Here is a 14,632-nt window from a genome sequence, read left to right on the forward strand (position 1 = left end):
GGCTCCCTGTCCCTTGCTCTGCACCATGGAGCCTTTGCTCACATTCCTCTTGATACTTTGCTTGATCTGGGTCTTGAGCTTCTCCTGAGCGGTGGCAGACCTGCAAAGAATCAACTACCAGCTGGCGTATAAAGCGAGACCAAGGCTCAGGGCCTTCAGTTACCTGGAGGGGAGTCGGAGAGGCAGCGGATCCTGTGAGAAACCACAATCCAGGAAGGATGAGAAGGTCATTGTCAGGGTCCAGAGGAGATTAAGTTAAAGATTTACCAGTTTATAAGCAAGCGCAGAGCCAGTGAACGGTGCTGGGGCAGATCAAATCAGAGGAAGCTGTGATCAGTTGGAAGGCAAGAGTGATCAAATGACAGAAGAGATGATGGTGCAAGGCAAAAGTAAGGGAAAAATAAGCAACCTTTTGTAAGCACAGATACCAGTAGTGGGGGGTTTGAACCCCCGCAGGCACATGTCTATTGGATCATAAATACAACGCCTTAACCACTCGGCCATCCTGGCACATTGACCCACCACTGAAAATGAAATTTAATGTGATCCGGGTGCCATCTGGCCTTTCACAAGAGAAAGTTCTGACTCCTCTCCCATGCTAAATTGGACCCTTCATTATTTATGAACCTCAATCGGATCACCCCTCAGTCTAGGTTTCTCTAAGGTGTAGGGTCCCAACTCTTTTAGTCTAACTTGATAACCAAGATGTCTTATACAGGGAATTCGTCGAATGTCTCTCCTCTGTACCCTTTCCAAAGCCTCAATATCACCCATCATGTGAGGAGACCAAGACTGGATGCAATATTCCAAGTGAGTCCTGACCAAGGTTTCATAAAAGGACAAATTCGGGACATCTCAGATACCGAAGGAGTCCGTGTCCAGAAGCAGCAAGACCTGGACAACATTCAGACTTGGGCTGCTAAGTGGCAAGTAACATTCACACCACATAAGTACCAGGCAATGACCATCTCCAACAAGAGAGAATGTAACCATCTCCCTTTGACGATCAACAGCATTACCATCGCTGAATCCCCCCACCATCAACATCCTGGGGGTTACCATTGACAACTGGACCATTCATATACATACTCTGGCGACAAGGGTAAATCAGATAGTGGGAATTCTGTGATGAGTAACTCAGCTCAAGGCACTAGGTCAACTGCTCATTAGGAGAGCTGGAGAAATGGACTGGTCAGGTGGGCAGAAAAGTGGCAAATGGAATTCAACTTGGAGAAGTGTGAGGTGATGCCTTTGGTGAGGTCAAACACAGCAAAGGAATACACAATTAATGGGTGAATGCTGAGAGGTGTCGATGAAGTGAGGGACATTGAAGTGAATGTCCACAGATCCCTGAAAGTAGCAGGACAGGTTGATAAGTTGGATCAGAAGGCTTATGGAACCCTTTTCTTTATTAGCCGATGTATGGAATATAAGAGCAGGGAGGTTATGCTGGAACTGTATAAATCATTAGTTAGGCCACAACTTGAGTTCTGTGTGCAGTTCTGGTCACCTCATTCCAGAAAGGATGTAATTGCACTGGAGAGGTTACAGAGGAGATTTACGAGGATGTTGCCAGGACTGGAAAAATGCAGCTATGAGGAAAGATTGGATAGACTGGGGTTGTTCTCCTTGGAATAGAAGAGGCTGAGGGGAGATTTGATTGAAATGTACAAAATTGTGAGGGGTCTGGTTAGAATGGATGGGAAGGGTCTATTTACCTTAGTAGGGAGGTCAGTGACTAGGGGGCATAGATTTAAAGTGATGTGTTGAACAATTAGAGGGGAGATGAGGAAAGGTTTTTTCACCCAAAGGGCTGTGGGAGTCTGGAACTCACTGCCTGCAAGGGTAGCTGAGGCAGAAACCCTCAACTCATTTAAAAGGAGTCTGGATGTGCACCTCAAGTACCTGAACCTGCAGGGCTACGGTCCAAATGCTGGACAATGGGATTCAGCTGGGTGGCTCGTTTTTTGGCCTGCCTGTGCTGTAAACTTTCTATGTTCTATGATTCTATGCTGACACAATGGACCGAATGGCCTCCTTCTGCACTGTAATAATATTGTGATTTTTGACTCTCCAAAACTTGTTAACCATCTACAAGGCACAAACCAGGATAAATGCAGCACCAAGAATACAGTAGAAACTCGACACTGTTCAGGACAAAGCAGCCGTCTTGCTTGTCACCCCATTCACCACCTTGAACATTCACTCCCTTCACCACTGACGCACAGTGGCAATCGTGTGTACCATCTACCAGATGCACTGCTGCAACTCACCAAGGCTCCGCAGACAACACCTTCCAAACCGAAGACCTCCACCACCTTGAAGGACAAGGGCTGCAGATGCATGGAAACACCACCATGTGCAAGCTCCCCTCCAAGTCACACACCATCTGATCTGCAAATATATCGCTGTTCCTTCACTGATGCTGGGTCAAAATCCTGGATCTCCCTTCCCAACAGCACTGTGGGTGTACCTACACCACATGGAGTGCAGCAATTCAAGAAGGCAGCTCACCACCACCTTGTCAAGGACAATTAGGGATGGGTAACAAATTCTGGCCTTGCCAGTGTAGCTCACATCCCATGAAAGAATATGCCTCATTTTATACTCAATTGTCCTCTGAATGCAGCCCAACCCCCTATTTGCTCCAACTATCACTTCACAGCATTACTGCTGTACCTTTAGAGATCTGTGCACTAGAACATCCAGATCTCTGCTCAAAATTATTTTCTTTTTTCCACCTACTTTAATGTTTTTCCCTGAAGGGTGTATGAATGTTGAGCATTCGCCCTGTCCACATGAATAACAATGCACTTACCCAAATTAAACATCATTTACCAGTCATGAACCCAATCTCCCAACACATTAAGATCAGCCTGAAACAGTCGAGTATCGTCTACAGTCTGAACACTCGCACAGATCTTCAAATCATCTGTAAATTTACAGATGGTGCCCCCTACACCTACATCCAGATCATTAATAAAAATAGTAAAGAGCAACAGTCCCAACACCGATCCCTGCGAGATACCACTGGTAACTGGTCTCCAAACAGATCCAGATCCATCTGGAACTACTTTCTGCCAACGTCCTGCCAGGCAGTTCCCAATCCAGATCAATATATTACCACTGATACCAGGGACTTTAATCCGATAGAGAAGCCTCTTGTGTGGAACCTTATCAAAATCTTTTGGCTGAGATCTGCTAATTGAACACAGGCCGGGGATGAGGCCTAGGCCCGTCCTGCTTTGTGAGTGGGTCTCAGGACAACACAAGGTGAGATCAGCTCACTGAGCACAGGCCCTTCCTGCTCTATACGGTGCTCAGTACCTCACCAAATGAGAATAACTAACACACCACAGGCCATGGAGCCTCGGCCCAACCTTCCCTGATTGCGGTTCAGTGCCAACCAGGTCAGATCAGCTAATTCAGCACAGGCCGGAGATGGAAGCTGGATCTTTCCTGCTCTGGGGACTCCATACCATACCATGTGCGATGAAGTAAAATACCACAGGCCGGGGATGGAGCCTGAGATTTTCCTGTTCTGTGTGGGGCTCTGTACAACAACGTGTGAGAAGAACTATCATTCCTCAGGCTGAGGAAGGAGCCTGGGCCCATTCTGTTCTGTGTGGCTCCTACCACACTGAGTGGGATCAGTTAACTCAACACAGGCCATGAATACAACCAGGCACTTTCCTGCTCCATGTGGCTCAGTATCACACCAGGTGGAATCAGCTAACACAGCACAGGCTGGGGCTGGGGCTGGAGCCTGGGCCCGTCCTGCTCTGTGGGCACAGTAACAACCCGTAAGATGAACTTTTTTCAGAAGACTTCAGTGTATTTAACTCTGTCCAACACTCTGAGGCAGCTTTCTGTGTTTCTAAAGAGTGTAAATTATTGACTGGTCTCTTGGATCAAACAGGGTAACAGACAGAGGTCTGTGTGCAGAGGGTTTGGGAGTGAGCTCTGATTCCTAACTCTTTCTGGACTGTGAGGAATAAAGAATGAATGAATGAGAGAGAGAATGTGGGAGAAGGGATGATGGAAGAATTTGTCCGTGAACCTGATTAAAAGTGGCTCAAACGCAAGATAATATGAAGATATCAAGAGCAGAACATTAACATAATCTGAGTTCCGCGATCTGGTCGGGTCCCATTCCCCTGAAGTGAGGAATGAACGGGTGGGAAAATTCCACCTGGAGTTATATTTGTCTCCAATGAAGATGAGTTCACAGTGAGGATGGAATAGCTCAGTTGGGAGAACACTAGATTGAAGAACCAGGATACAATCCCTGGTTTCATCAGTTCTAATTTGGTGTCTACATCAGTTTAAGTAGAGAGAATCAGAGGGGAGATTTTCCACTCTTGACCCCATGGGCTGAAGTTTAAACTAACGCTGCGGCTCTCGGCAGAGACACCGGAAGCGGGTGTCATCACCACACAAGTAAAATGTGGCCGGCCGACCCCGATCAAGGAGCAGCCGACCAATTAATGAAGGGGAGGCGTGGGGCCCATGTAAACAAGGACCAGAGGCAGGGAACGAGGCACCGATGGCACCGGAATCTGACACAACGGCAGGTGCTGGCACCATATTAAAAGGGCTGCCAGGCCTGCATTCACTGCTGCCTGGTTTAAAGGAGTGTCTTCCTGAGAGCCCTCTGCGGTCCCAGGACCCGTTCTGCTGCCTCTGCTGCCCCAGGACCCGTTCTGCTGCCCCAGGACCCGTTCTGCTGCCTCTCCTGCCCGAGGACGCGTTCTGCTGTCCCAGGGCACATTCTGCTGCCCCAGGATCCGTTCTGCTGCCTCTGCTGCCCCAGGATCCGTTCTGCTGTCCCAGGACCCATTCTGCTGCCCCAGGATCCGTTCTGCTGCCTCTGCTGCCCCAGGATCCGTTCTGCTGCCCCAGGACCCATTCTGCTGCCCCAGGATCCGTTCTGCTGCCTCTGATGCCCCAGGATCCGTTCTGCTGCATCTGCAGCCTGATAGGTAAGGAGCTGAATTCGAGCCTGCAGTGACCATGGTCCCACAGTTTAGCGATGCCTTCCTGCAGGTTCGCCTCCAGGTGGCAAGAGAAAGGTGGAAGATCCTCTTTCCCAGGGATGTGAGGTGAAGACCTGCCCACCTGACCAAGTAAAGATGGCTGGAGATAGTAGGTGAAGTCAGCAGCTGTGGGTTCACCCGCAGGACATGGATCCAGTGCAGGAAGCGGGTCAATGACCTGATCCAGGCTGCTCAGGTGAGAACTCCAAACACTTTGGACACTTTGGACATTGCGTGTGGCAGAGTGAGAGGGAGTGTTTGGTGGAAAGGGAGTGACCACCCAGTCATGTGCATTGGGGAAGGGCAGCAGGACATGCCGCCTGAGGCTTGGCTGCATCTCGGTGGGGGTTGCACGTCAGTCATTGTATAAACTCACACAGTCCCTCGAGAGGGGGCCACATGCAAGAGGAATACGTGTGTCCCCATCATGGACTGCTGGACTATCACCATCAGAGATGTTGGGCTTGTCCCCGCTGGGAGACTAACTTTGTTCATCATAGTGGCTGCAGGAGAAGACAGCCCACAATCGGAAAGAGCGTGTCAAGACTGGCGGTGGAGTGCCTTATCTCCGCGTCCTCATCCCAATGGAGGAGGAGGCCATGGAACAGGCCGGGCAGCAAGGCAGCTGCTCCATAGCTGATGGAGAGACAGGGACACCTACCCAAGAGAGTGACTGAACATCTCCTGGGGCACAAGGGAGCATCCGCTGCAAAGGAACCACACTGCACATCTGTTTACCACTGCATCAATGGAGCTGCACAGTAGAGGTGGTTGGAATGTCATGATGGGCAGACCCTAACACTTCAATGTCCCTGTTTGCTCATACAGGCTGGGATGAACGACAAGCGTGAAGAGCTGGAGAGACTGGGGGACAGCCGGACACCTGAGGAGGAGGTGGGAGCCTCAGAGGGTGCACCGTCACATCATTCCCCTGCACCCTCCACCAGCACAGAAACCCTCACTCGGTGGGTATCCACTCGCTGTTAGATTTGGGCACACAAGCTGGTGAGCACGTCACAGACAGGCCCGGGCAGGTGACGGAGGCTGTGACAGCCGAGGCCACTGGCAGTTGGGAGTCTGTGGGAGCCAGGCCCATGCTGAGTCCCAGGCTGATGACGTGCCTCTGGTGTCACCGGCAACATGGGAAATGCTGCAGCTGTAGCAAGAGGTCAGGCAACATCTGGCAGAGTTGCCGGAGGTTATGTGTAACCAAGCTCGGATGATGGAGGAGTCCATCCAGGCCTTGCATGCTGTACTGTCTCCTATGGGGGTGTGTCTGGCTTCCTTCCTTGAGAGATTGGTGACTCTGATGGAGAGCCAGATCCAGCCGACCAATCAGTGGCTGCCGGAGATGTGCGCAGACTTGCACTCCATCACTTTGTCCATGAGCTCCATCCAGTGGTGACAAGGCGAGAGGGGGGACGAGGCACCTGAACTCTCCACCAGGTCCACGTCCCTCTCAGGTCAGCAGGGAGGTACAAGTGTGTCTTACAACTGGGGAGGAGCAGCTGGCTGCTACATCTGGGGTCTCCTCTCTGGGTGCTCCTGGTGTGGACAGTAGCTCTAAAGCCCCTCTGCCAGTGACACCAGTGATGCCAGTGCCTGCCTCCATCACCCTCGATGACAGAGTGGGGTCCCTGTACCTGTGCAGGAGGCCCTCAGTGTGCCGGGTCCCTCCAGGCCTCAGGCAGCAAGAGGACCACCACCAATGTCATCCCAAGCCATGGGGCAGCAAGGTCAGTAGCCTGTCTCCATCTCAGCTGCCAGAGCAGGGGGAGCACCACGTCGGAGCACCCGGAAAAGATTTAAGAAGAGCACCTAGATTCACTTGGGTTCACGGGTGAATGTACATTCCAGATGAATAGGGTTGTGTTTGCTGTCACACGGAAGAAAGAAATGATGTCCTCTCACTATGTCTCCTTCCTATTGTTGATGCCTTTTGGGACTTCATTTAAACCCTTCCTCCCAAGGGGCTGGAAGTGACTGACCAAGCCCTGAGTTCACAAAGCTTCGGCCTTGTCACTGTGCGATGTGTACCTGGACGCTGCAGTGCAGAAGGAAGGAGGCGACAACAGGGCTGCTTCAAGCTAAGACTTTATTGCTGTGGTTCCAGAAGGTGGTAAGGCTCAAAGGAAACTTGAATGTATAAGGGTGTCTCATGTCTCCCTTGTGTGTTTCTCATGGCCCTTTTCCTGCTGTGCCTGAGGTTCTTCATCTGGCACTGCTTGGGCAGCATCCTCCTCCACATCCTCATCATCAGAGGAGACATCACACTCCACAATATCCTCACCAGTCAACACCTCACCCCTCTGTAATGCCAGATTGTGCTGTGCACAGCAAACCACCACGATATGCGAGCCCCTCGCCGGGACATACTTAAGGGCTCCACTGGATCGATCTAGGCACCTGAATCTCATCTTCAGGAGACCAATGGCCTCCTTGATGGTCGCTCGGGTTGACCCGCAGCAGGTGTTGTACCTCTCCTCTGCATCCGTGCGTGAGTTCCTCACAGATGTCAGTAGTCATGTCCTCAGTGGGTAGCCCTTGTCTCCAAGGATCCATCTCTGAAAGCGGATGGGGCCGCGGAAAGGTTCTGGCACCTGGGAGTGCCTTGGTATGCAGGCGTTGTGGCTGCTTCCCAGGATTTGTGCACACACCTATGGGATCCATTTGCAGTGGTCGCAGACCAATTGCACACTAAGCAAGTGGAAGCCCTTCCTGTTGAAGGCTGCTGGCTGGTCTGCAGGAGCCTTGATGGTCACATGGCTGCAGTCAATGACACCCTCCACCTGGTGGAATCCAGCGATGGCCCCGAATCCGATAGCTCTCTCAGCTTGACTGTTTGGATTAATGTGCAGATAGTCACCGGCCGTCCTGAACAGGACATTGGTGACCTCCTTGATGCACTGATTCACTGCAGACAATGAGATTCCACACATATCTCCAGTTGTTCCCCGCAATGATCTGGTGGTGAAGAAGTTCAGTGGCACGGTGACCTTCAGTGACACTGGCATCAGGTGCCCACCAAGTCGCATGGGGCACAGCTACATCATGGCAGAGAGATCAGTGACGACCTCCGTGGAGAGGCGCAGTCTGCGGAGACACTGTCACTCGGACATCTGCAGGTAGTTGAAACTCGGCTGACGTGTTCCTCTGCCTCCTTCTCCAGCCTCCTGTTCGAGGCTGGCCTTCCTGTGGGCCCCCAAGCTGCTGTGGTGCCCCTGCTGGTGCCTGCGCCTCCGTCCATTCCTTCTACTCCTCCTCCTCCTCCTCCTCAATGGGAGCCTCGAATCCAATGAGAGCCTCGAATGAGTCCCATGACAGGTTGCCCTTCCCTGAGTGCAAGGCCTTCACAGTAAACAACACCCAGCCACATTTACCTCACTTGTCACCCTCAATGAAGTGGCACTGCCACAATGACACCCTGGTGTGGCTAACCCTGCAGAGCTGGCACGTTGGCCCCCACTCCTGACAGTGTTTCCCGATGCCCTTTCCCCCTCCACCATTGCTGCCAAGTGACGCTGCCTCACCCGATAGCTTCCCAGTGAAGCCAACACTCAGCTCCCACCTCCCAGTTGCCTCCTTCAACCAGGCGAGGCTCTGAAGCCCCGTGGTTCCCGTGCACTATTAGTTCAATTGGACCCAGTGAATAAAATTGCTGACAATTGGACTCATAAATACTTTAAATGCCTTCTTGCCGTGTGGATGTGCGAAGTCTGCCCTCCACGTCAGCCGCCGACAGAAAAATCCGGTCCAACGTCTTCCATCCCTATTTTATACACCCCCCCTCCCCCTCCCCGGCCTCCATTCCCGTCTCCAACGGTCCCTTAAAATTCTGGCCCATGTCTCTAAGACTAATGGGAGAGAAACTACATCTGCTCCTTAGACTGAACAGGGAGAGCTGCACTCTCTGTGTTTAAAGTGAATGAATCTGATCTTTTCCTTGTCTTACTGGAACGTCCACTGTCTGGAAATGTCTGTTTGAAAATGTTTTCCTGTTATATTAATGGAGCAGAGGAGCAGATGTGAGGTACTGTTGAACAGAGAGGTTTGGAAGTGGGTGAAGGGGTGGAGTGACGGTGTGAGTGAGAGGCGCAGTGAGTTGGCCATTCTCAATAGAGTGTCAGGAATGAAGGTCAGAGGAACAGACCAGGCAGGAAACACAGAAAGAGCGAGGAGAAGCTGGTGTGAAAAACAGAGATTAAACAACGGGCTTGTTCATTTGGTTTGGGTCTGGTATTTAGAATACCCGGAATCTGGGTTCACTTCCCTTCCAACTCAGCGAATTGTATCAACATTATGTTCATAAAACCAAAGAATGATACCCAAAGAAGGAGGCCATTTGATCCATTGTGTCAGTGCTATCTCCTGTAATCTGTACATTTTTCCTTCCAGTATTTATCCCAATTGCTTTTCAAAGTTACTACTGAATCTGCTTTCAAGTCCTGATCAGACAGTGCATTCCAGATCACAACACATCACTGTGTAAAAAATCATTCCTCATTTCGCCTCTGGTTCTTTTCTCAATCACCTGAAAAATACATCCTCTGGTTACTGACCCTTTTGCCACTGGAAACAATTTCTCCTTATTTAACTTATTGAAAACCTTCTTGATGATGTCACATACTAGACTGCCAGTAAAACTGAAGCCCATGGAATAAAAGGGACAATGACAGCATGCATATGAAGTTTGCAGACTGATAGGAACATAGGAGCAGGAGTAGGCCATTCAGCCCGTCGAGCCCACCCTGCCATTCAATATGATGATGACTGATAATCCACTTCAATGTCTTTTTCCCACACTATCTCCATATGCCCTATGTCATTTGTATTTAGAAATCTGTCAATCTCTGCTTTCAACATACTCAATGACTGAGCTTCCACAGCTCTCTGGGGTAGAGAATTCCAAAGATTCACAACCCTCTGAGTAAAGAAATTTCTCCTCATCGCTGTCCAAAGTGGTTTTCCCCTGACGTTGAAATTGTGTCCCCTCTTTCTAGACTCCTCAACCGGGGGAAACATCTGAGCTTCATCTACCTGTCTATCCCTTTCAATATTTTGTAAGTTTCAATGAGATCACCTCTCATTCTTCAAAACTCGAGAGAATACAGGCCCAGTTTCCCCAATCTCTCTTCATTTGACAGTCCCGCCATCCCGGGAACAAGTCTGGTGAACCTTCGTTGCATTCCCTCGATGGCAATGATATCCTTCCTAAGGTAAGGGGAACAAAACTTCACACAGTATTCCAAACTGCAGACCAACCAAGGTTATATACAATTGAAGCAAGACTTCACTACTCCTGTACTCAAATCCTCTTGTGATGGAGGCTAACATATCATTAGCCTTCCTAATTGCTTGCTGCACCTGCATGTTAGCTTTCAGTCACTTATTGACAAGGACACCCAGGCCCCTTTGTACATTCACACTCTTATCATTTAACAAATAATCTGCACATCTGTTTCTCCTACCAAAGTGGATAACCACACATTTTTACACATTATATTTCATGTGCCACTTTCTTGTCCACTCACTAAGTCTATCCAAATTCCCCTGAAGCCGCTTTGCCTCTTCCTCACAACACACATTCCCACCTAGTTTTGTGTCATCTGCAAACTTGGAAATACTACATTTGGTCCCCACATCCAAATCATGTGAACAGCTGGGTCACAGTGTGGTGGTGAACAGTTGTATTTCTGTCTGGAGGAAGGTTTACAGTGGGTTCCCCATGGTTCCTCATAACTTCAGTTATGTGCAGACACTGGAAAAGCTGGGGTTGTGCTCCTTGGAGCAGAGCAAGTTCAGAACAACTTTGACAGAGTTAGAATCAAGGAATCAAATGGTTACAGTACAGAAGGAGACCATTCAGTCCATCATGTCCATGACAGCTCTTTGCAAGAGCAGATCAGCTAATTCCACTCCTCTGCCCTTTCATTGCAACCCTGCAAATTTTCTCTATTCAGGTGTTTATCCGGTTCCCTTTTGAAAGCCACGATTGAATCTGCCTCCAGCACACTCTCAGGCAGTGTATTCCAGATCCGAACCACTCGCTCTGTCCCACACTCCGGTACCATTGCAGAAAATCTCTTCTGTTCATTTCATCCCTCATACATAATTGAAATGAAATGTTTATTAGGAAATGCACAACATAAAAAGGAGAGAGAAATAAATGCTGAGTAAAATAGAAGTCAATGTTTGGAAGGTAAAAAGAGCAAAAGATGTAACTTTTATTCTGGATGAGTAAGAGGAATATATCACACTTTGGGGCTTTTGGAAGAGGATTTATTGATGGACCTGGGATTTGAGAGGAAGCTGGTTCATGGTTTACAGAACAAATTCAGCCCCTGGGGTGGAGCCAACAGCTGCACCGTCCAATAACAGACTGGACGGGGACACTGTCTCAGGCCTGGTGAGCTCAGTCGATGAAAGCATGAAACTCTGAATCTCAAGTTTTTGAGTTTGAGCCCACGGTGGGTGTTTTCTATTTCCTTTTTAGGCTGATTTTACAGGCGTTATCCAGCTCTGAATTCCTCGGCAGAGTGTTCAATGAGTGTTTGAAATGAGATTCAACAGCAGTATGAGTAAGTCCCTCCTTGATTCAAGGACTCTTACCTCTCTGCAGCATCTCACTGCTGAAGATTGAACTTTTTCTCATTTCATTCTCGGCTCAGGGTCAGTGTGGATCACTGGGACTTCTGGCTGTCTCCCACTTCACAATCCATCAGTGCTGAGAAATCAATGGGGAATATTACTCACATGTTGTAATGTTTTATAAGTACTTGAATGTATTTCACACTGTGTCTAACAGTGTGAATCTCCCCTGGTATATCAGCTCACCAATACTTCAACAGAACATTCACATAATGTGAGCTCTGAGATCTGTTCAGATCCCATTCCCAAGACCTGGAAAGTGGGATTGGGCTGGATCGCTCTTTTTCAGCTGGCACAGACACGATTGCTAAATGGTCTCATTCTGTGCCATAAATTTTCTCGATTTTCTATGTTCCATGAAGTGAGGTGTGATTGGGAGGGACAATTCCACCAGGGTTATATTTTCTACCTAAACAATGACACAAGGGATACTTCACTTTTTTATTCATTCATTCATGCGATGTGGGCATCGCTGGCTAGGCCAGCATGTACTGCCCATGAGAAGGTGGTGGTGAGCTGCTTTCTTGAACCGCTGCAGTCCATGTGGGGTAGGTACACCCACAGTGCTGTGAGGAAGGGAGTTCCAGGATTTTGACCCAGCGACAGTGAAGGAACGGCGATATAGTTCCAAGTCAGGATGATGTGTGGCTTGGAGGGGAGCTTGCAGGTGGTGGTATCCCCTGCATTTGCTGCCCTTGCCCTTCTCGGTGGTAAACGTCGCTGGGTTTGGAAGGTGCTGTCTAAGGAGTCTTGGTGCATTGCTGCAGTGCATCTTGTAGACGGTACACACTGCTGCCACTGTGTGCCGATGGTGGAGGGAGTGAATGTTTGCAGATGGGGTGCCAATCAAGTGGGCTGCTTTGTCCTGGACGGTGTTGAAATTCTTGAGTTGGAATTTCACCCATCCAGGCAAGTGGAGAGTATTCCATCACACTCTTGACTTGTGAATTGCAGATGGTGGACAGGCTTTGGGGAGACAGGAGTCATGGATGAGTGAGAGGAATATATCACACTTTGGGGCTTTTGTAAGAGGATTTATTGATAAACCTGGGATTTGAGAGGAAGCTGCTTCATGGTTTACAGAACAAATACAGCCCCTGGGGTGGAGCCAACAGCTGCACTGTAATTACTCACCTCAGGATTCCAAGTCTCTGACCTGCTCTTGTAGTCACGTTATTTGTATGGCTACCCATGGTAACCTCCATGATGTTGATGGTGAGGGATTCAGTGATTGTAATGCTATTGAATGTCAAGGGGAGATAGTTAGATTCTCTCTTGTTGGAGATGGTCATTGCCTGGCACTTGTGTGGTGCGAATGTTACTTGCCACTTTTCATCCCAAGCTTGTGAGACTGAAATAGCTCAGTTGGGAGTGTGTTAGACTGAAGATCCCTGGTTCAATCTGGGGTTTTGGCAGTTCTCCTTTATTCTGCATCGCCCTTTGGTTTTGACTCCTGAGCTGCACAATTTACACTGAAATTATTTACCGAACTCTGAAGGTTGGATTGGAATAGAGAGATATCAAGGATGGGAAATATTTACATTGTCAGCTTTAGCTTATTCTCTATCTCCTTGTGTCCTTTTCCCCAGTTTTTGAATCTTTCGAGGCCGGGTGAACATTTGATTTACTGCATATGTCCCAAACTGAAGCCTTTTCCACATCTCTGGGCGGTCAGACTCGCTCTGTCTGTTTTTGCTGCTCTTGACCATTAACGAGAACAGGCCACGAGTTCAATGTTTATCAGCAAATGGAAGATAATTGGAAAGAATTCTGTGTTACTCCAGACCAGTGACAAAGATGCAATGGATGTTATTCAAAATAAATTCCATTTGACATTTTATGTAAACTTGTTTGCATCTGAAAGCTGGATTTTAAGTGTTACAAAAATGTGTCAAATTAATGACTGACCATGTGACAGCGCACATGGGGATCAAATCCACAGCCTTGTTGTTATCAACACTGCCTCCTGACCAACTGAACTAAGCGGCCTATAGACAGAGCGAGGTATGGGTTTGAGCCGCATGCTGTGCGGTTTGTGTTTTATTTCTCACACTGGGTGACACAGCGATTGGACAAACAATGGACACATCACATCCCTGAAACATTGTTCTGATATAAAACAGTGTGAAATAAGAACTGAGCATGGAAATGGAACGGAACCAGAAATCAGGACTTTAATCTATTAAAGTTGATCTTGAAATTCTACTATGCACGAACATTCCAAGAGAACGAACTCTCTTCTGAAATAAAATCCAGGAGCTTGAGCTGCTGTAAAACATAACTGAGCCTGCTGTGATTTGAACACACAACCTTCTGATCAGGAGTCAGACGCGCTACCGTTGCGCCACAAGCTCGCAGGGAAAGCAAAGTCTTCCATCCCTGGCAGATTTACTTCTTGTTTAGACTCAGTGATTGAAATTAATTCAATCCTCATCTGACCTCCGCTCTGCAAAGGCCTGCCACCCGACCTGAACCCGACGGGACCCGACGACCTGTGTCGGGTTCGGGTCGTGTCGGATCGCTCTTCCGGGTCTGGCTTTTGGGCTCGGGTCAGGTCGGGCCAGGTTCGAGTATTACATTTAACTCTGCTGGGAAGTTGAGTTTAATAAGTGTCAAAAGTTGAAAAGCTAACCTAAGCTGGGAGTCCGGGTCATCAAGGAGGGAAACTCTGAGTCTGCTCAGTGAGCAAGGGAGCATCTCGATGATGTCATTGCGCTCATGCTGCAGCTTCCTGCAGATTCGGAATAGGGAGGTAGGTAAAGTGAACATTCTGGTGGTCGGGTAAGGCTCGGGTTAGTTTGGGCGTGGGAATAAATGGAGATACTCGGGCCGGGTCGGGCTCGGGTCCAATGTGGTTCTGTTGGGTTCGGGTCGGGTTTTTTTTCCTGACCTGAGCAGGCCTTTACCGCTCTGTCAGTTCAGTGCCTTATTTAAACTATTACTTGGAG

General features: G+C 48.9%; 1 non-coding gene across 1 annotated transcript; it reads right to left on the reverse strand.

The window, feature by feature from the left end:
• Positions 1–13,966: 13,966 nt before the first annotated feature.
• Positions 13,967–14,038, reverse strand: trnar-ccu (transfer RNA arginine (anticodon CCU)). Its single transcript has one exon. It is a non-coding gene; the product is annotated as a tRNA-Arg (tRNA).
• Between the last annotated feature and the right edge of the window lie 594 nt (positions 14,039–14,632).

This window comes from Heterodontus francisci, unplaced genomic scaffold (assembly GCF_036365525.1).
Source record: "Heterodontus francisci isolate sHetFra1 unplaced genomic scaffold, sHetFra1.hap1 HAP1_SCAFFOLD_86, whole genome shotgun sequence".
NCBI classification, from domain to species: Eukaryota; Metazoa; Chordata; class Chondrichthyes; order Heterodontiformes; family Heterodontidae; genus Heterodontus; species Heterodontus francisci.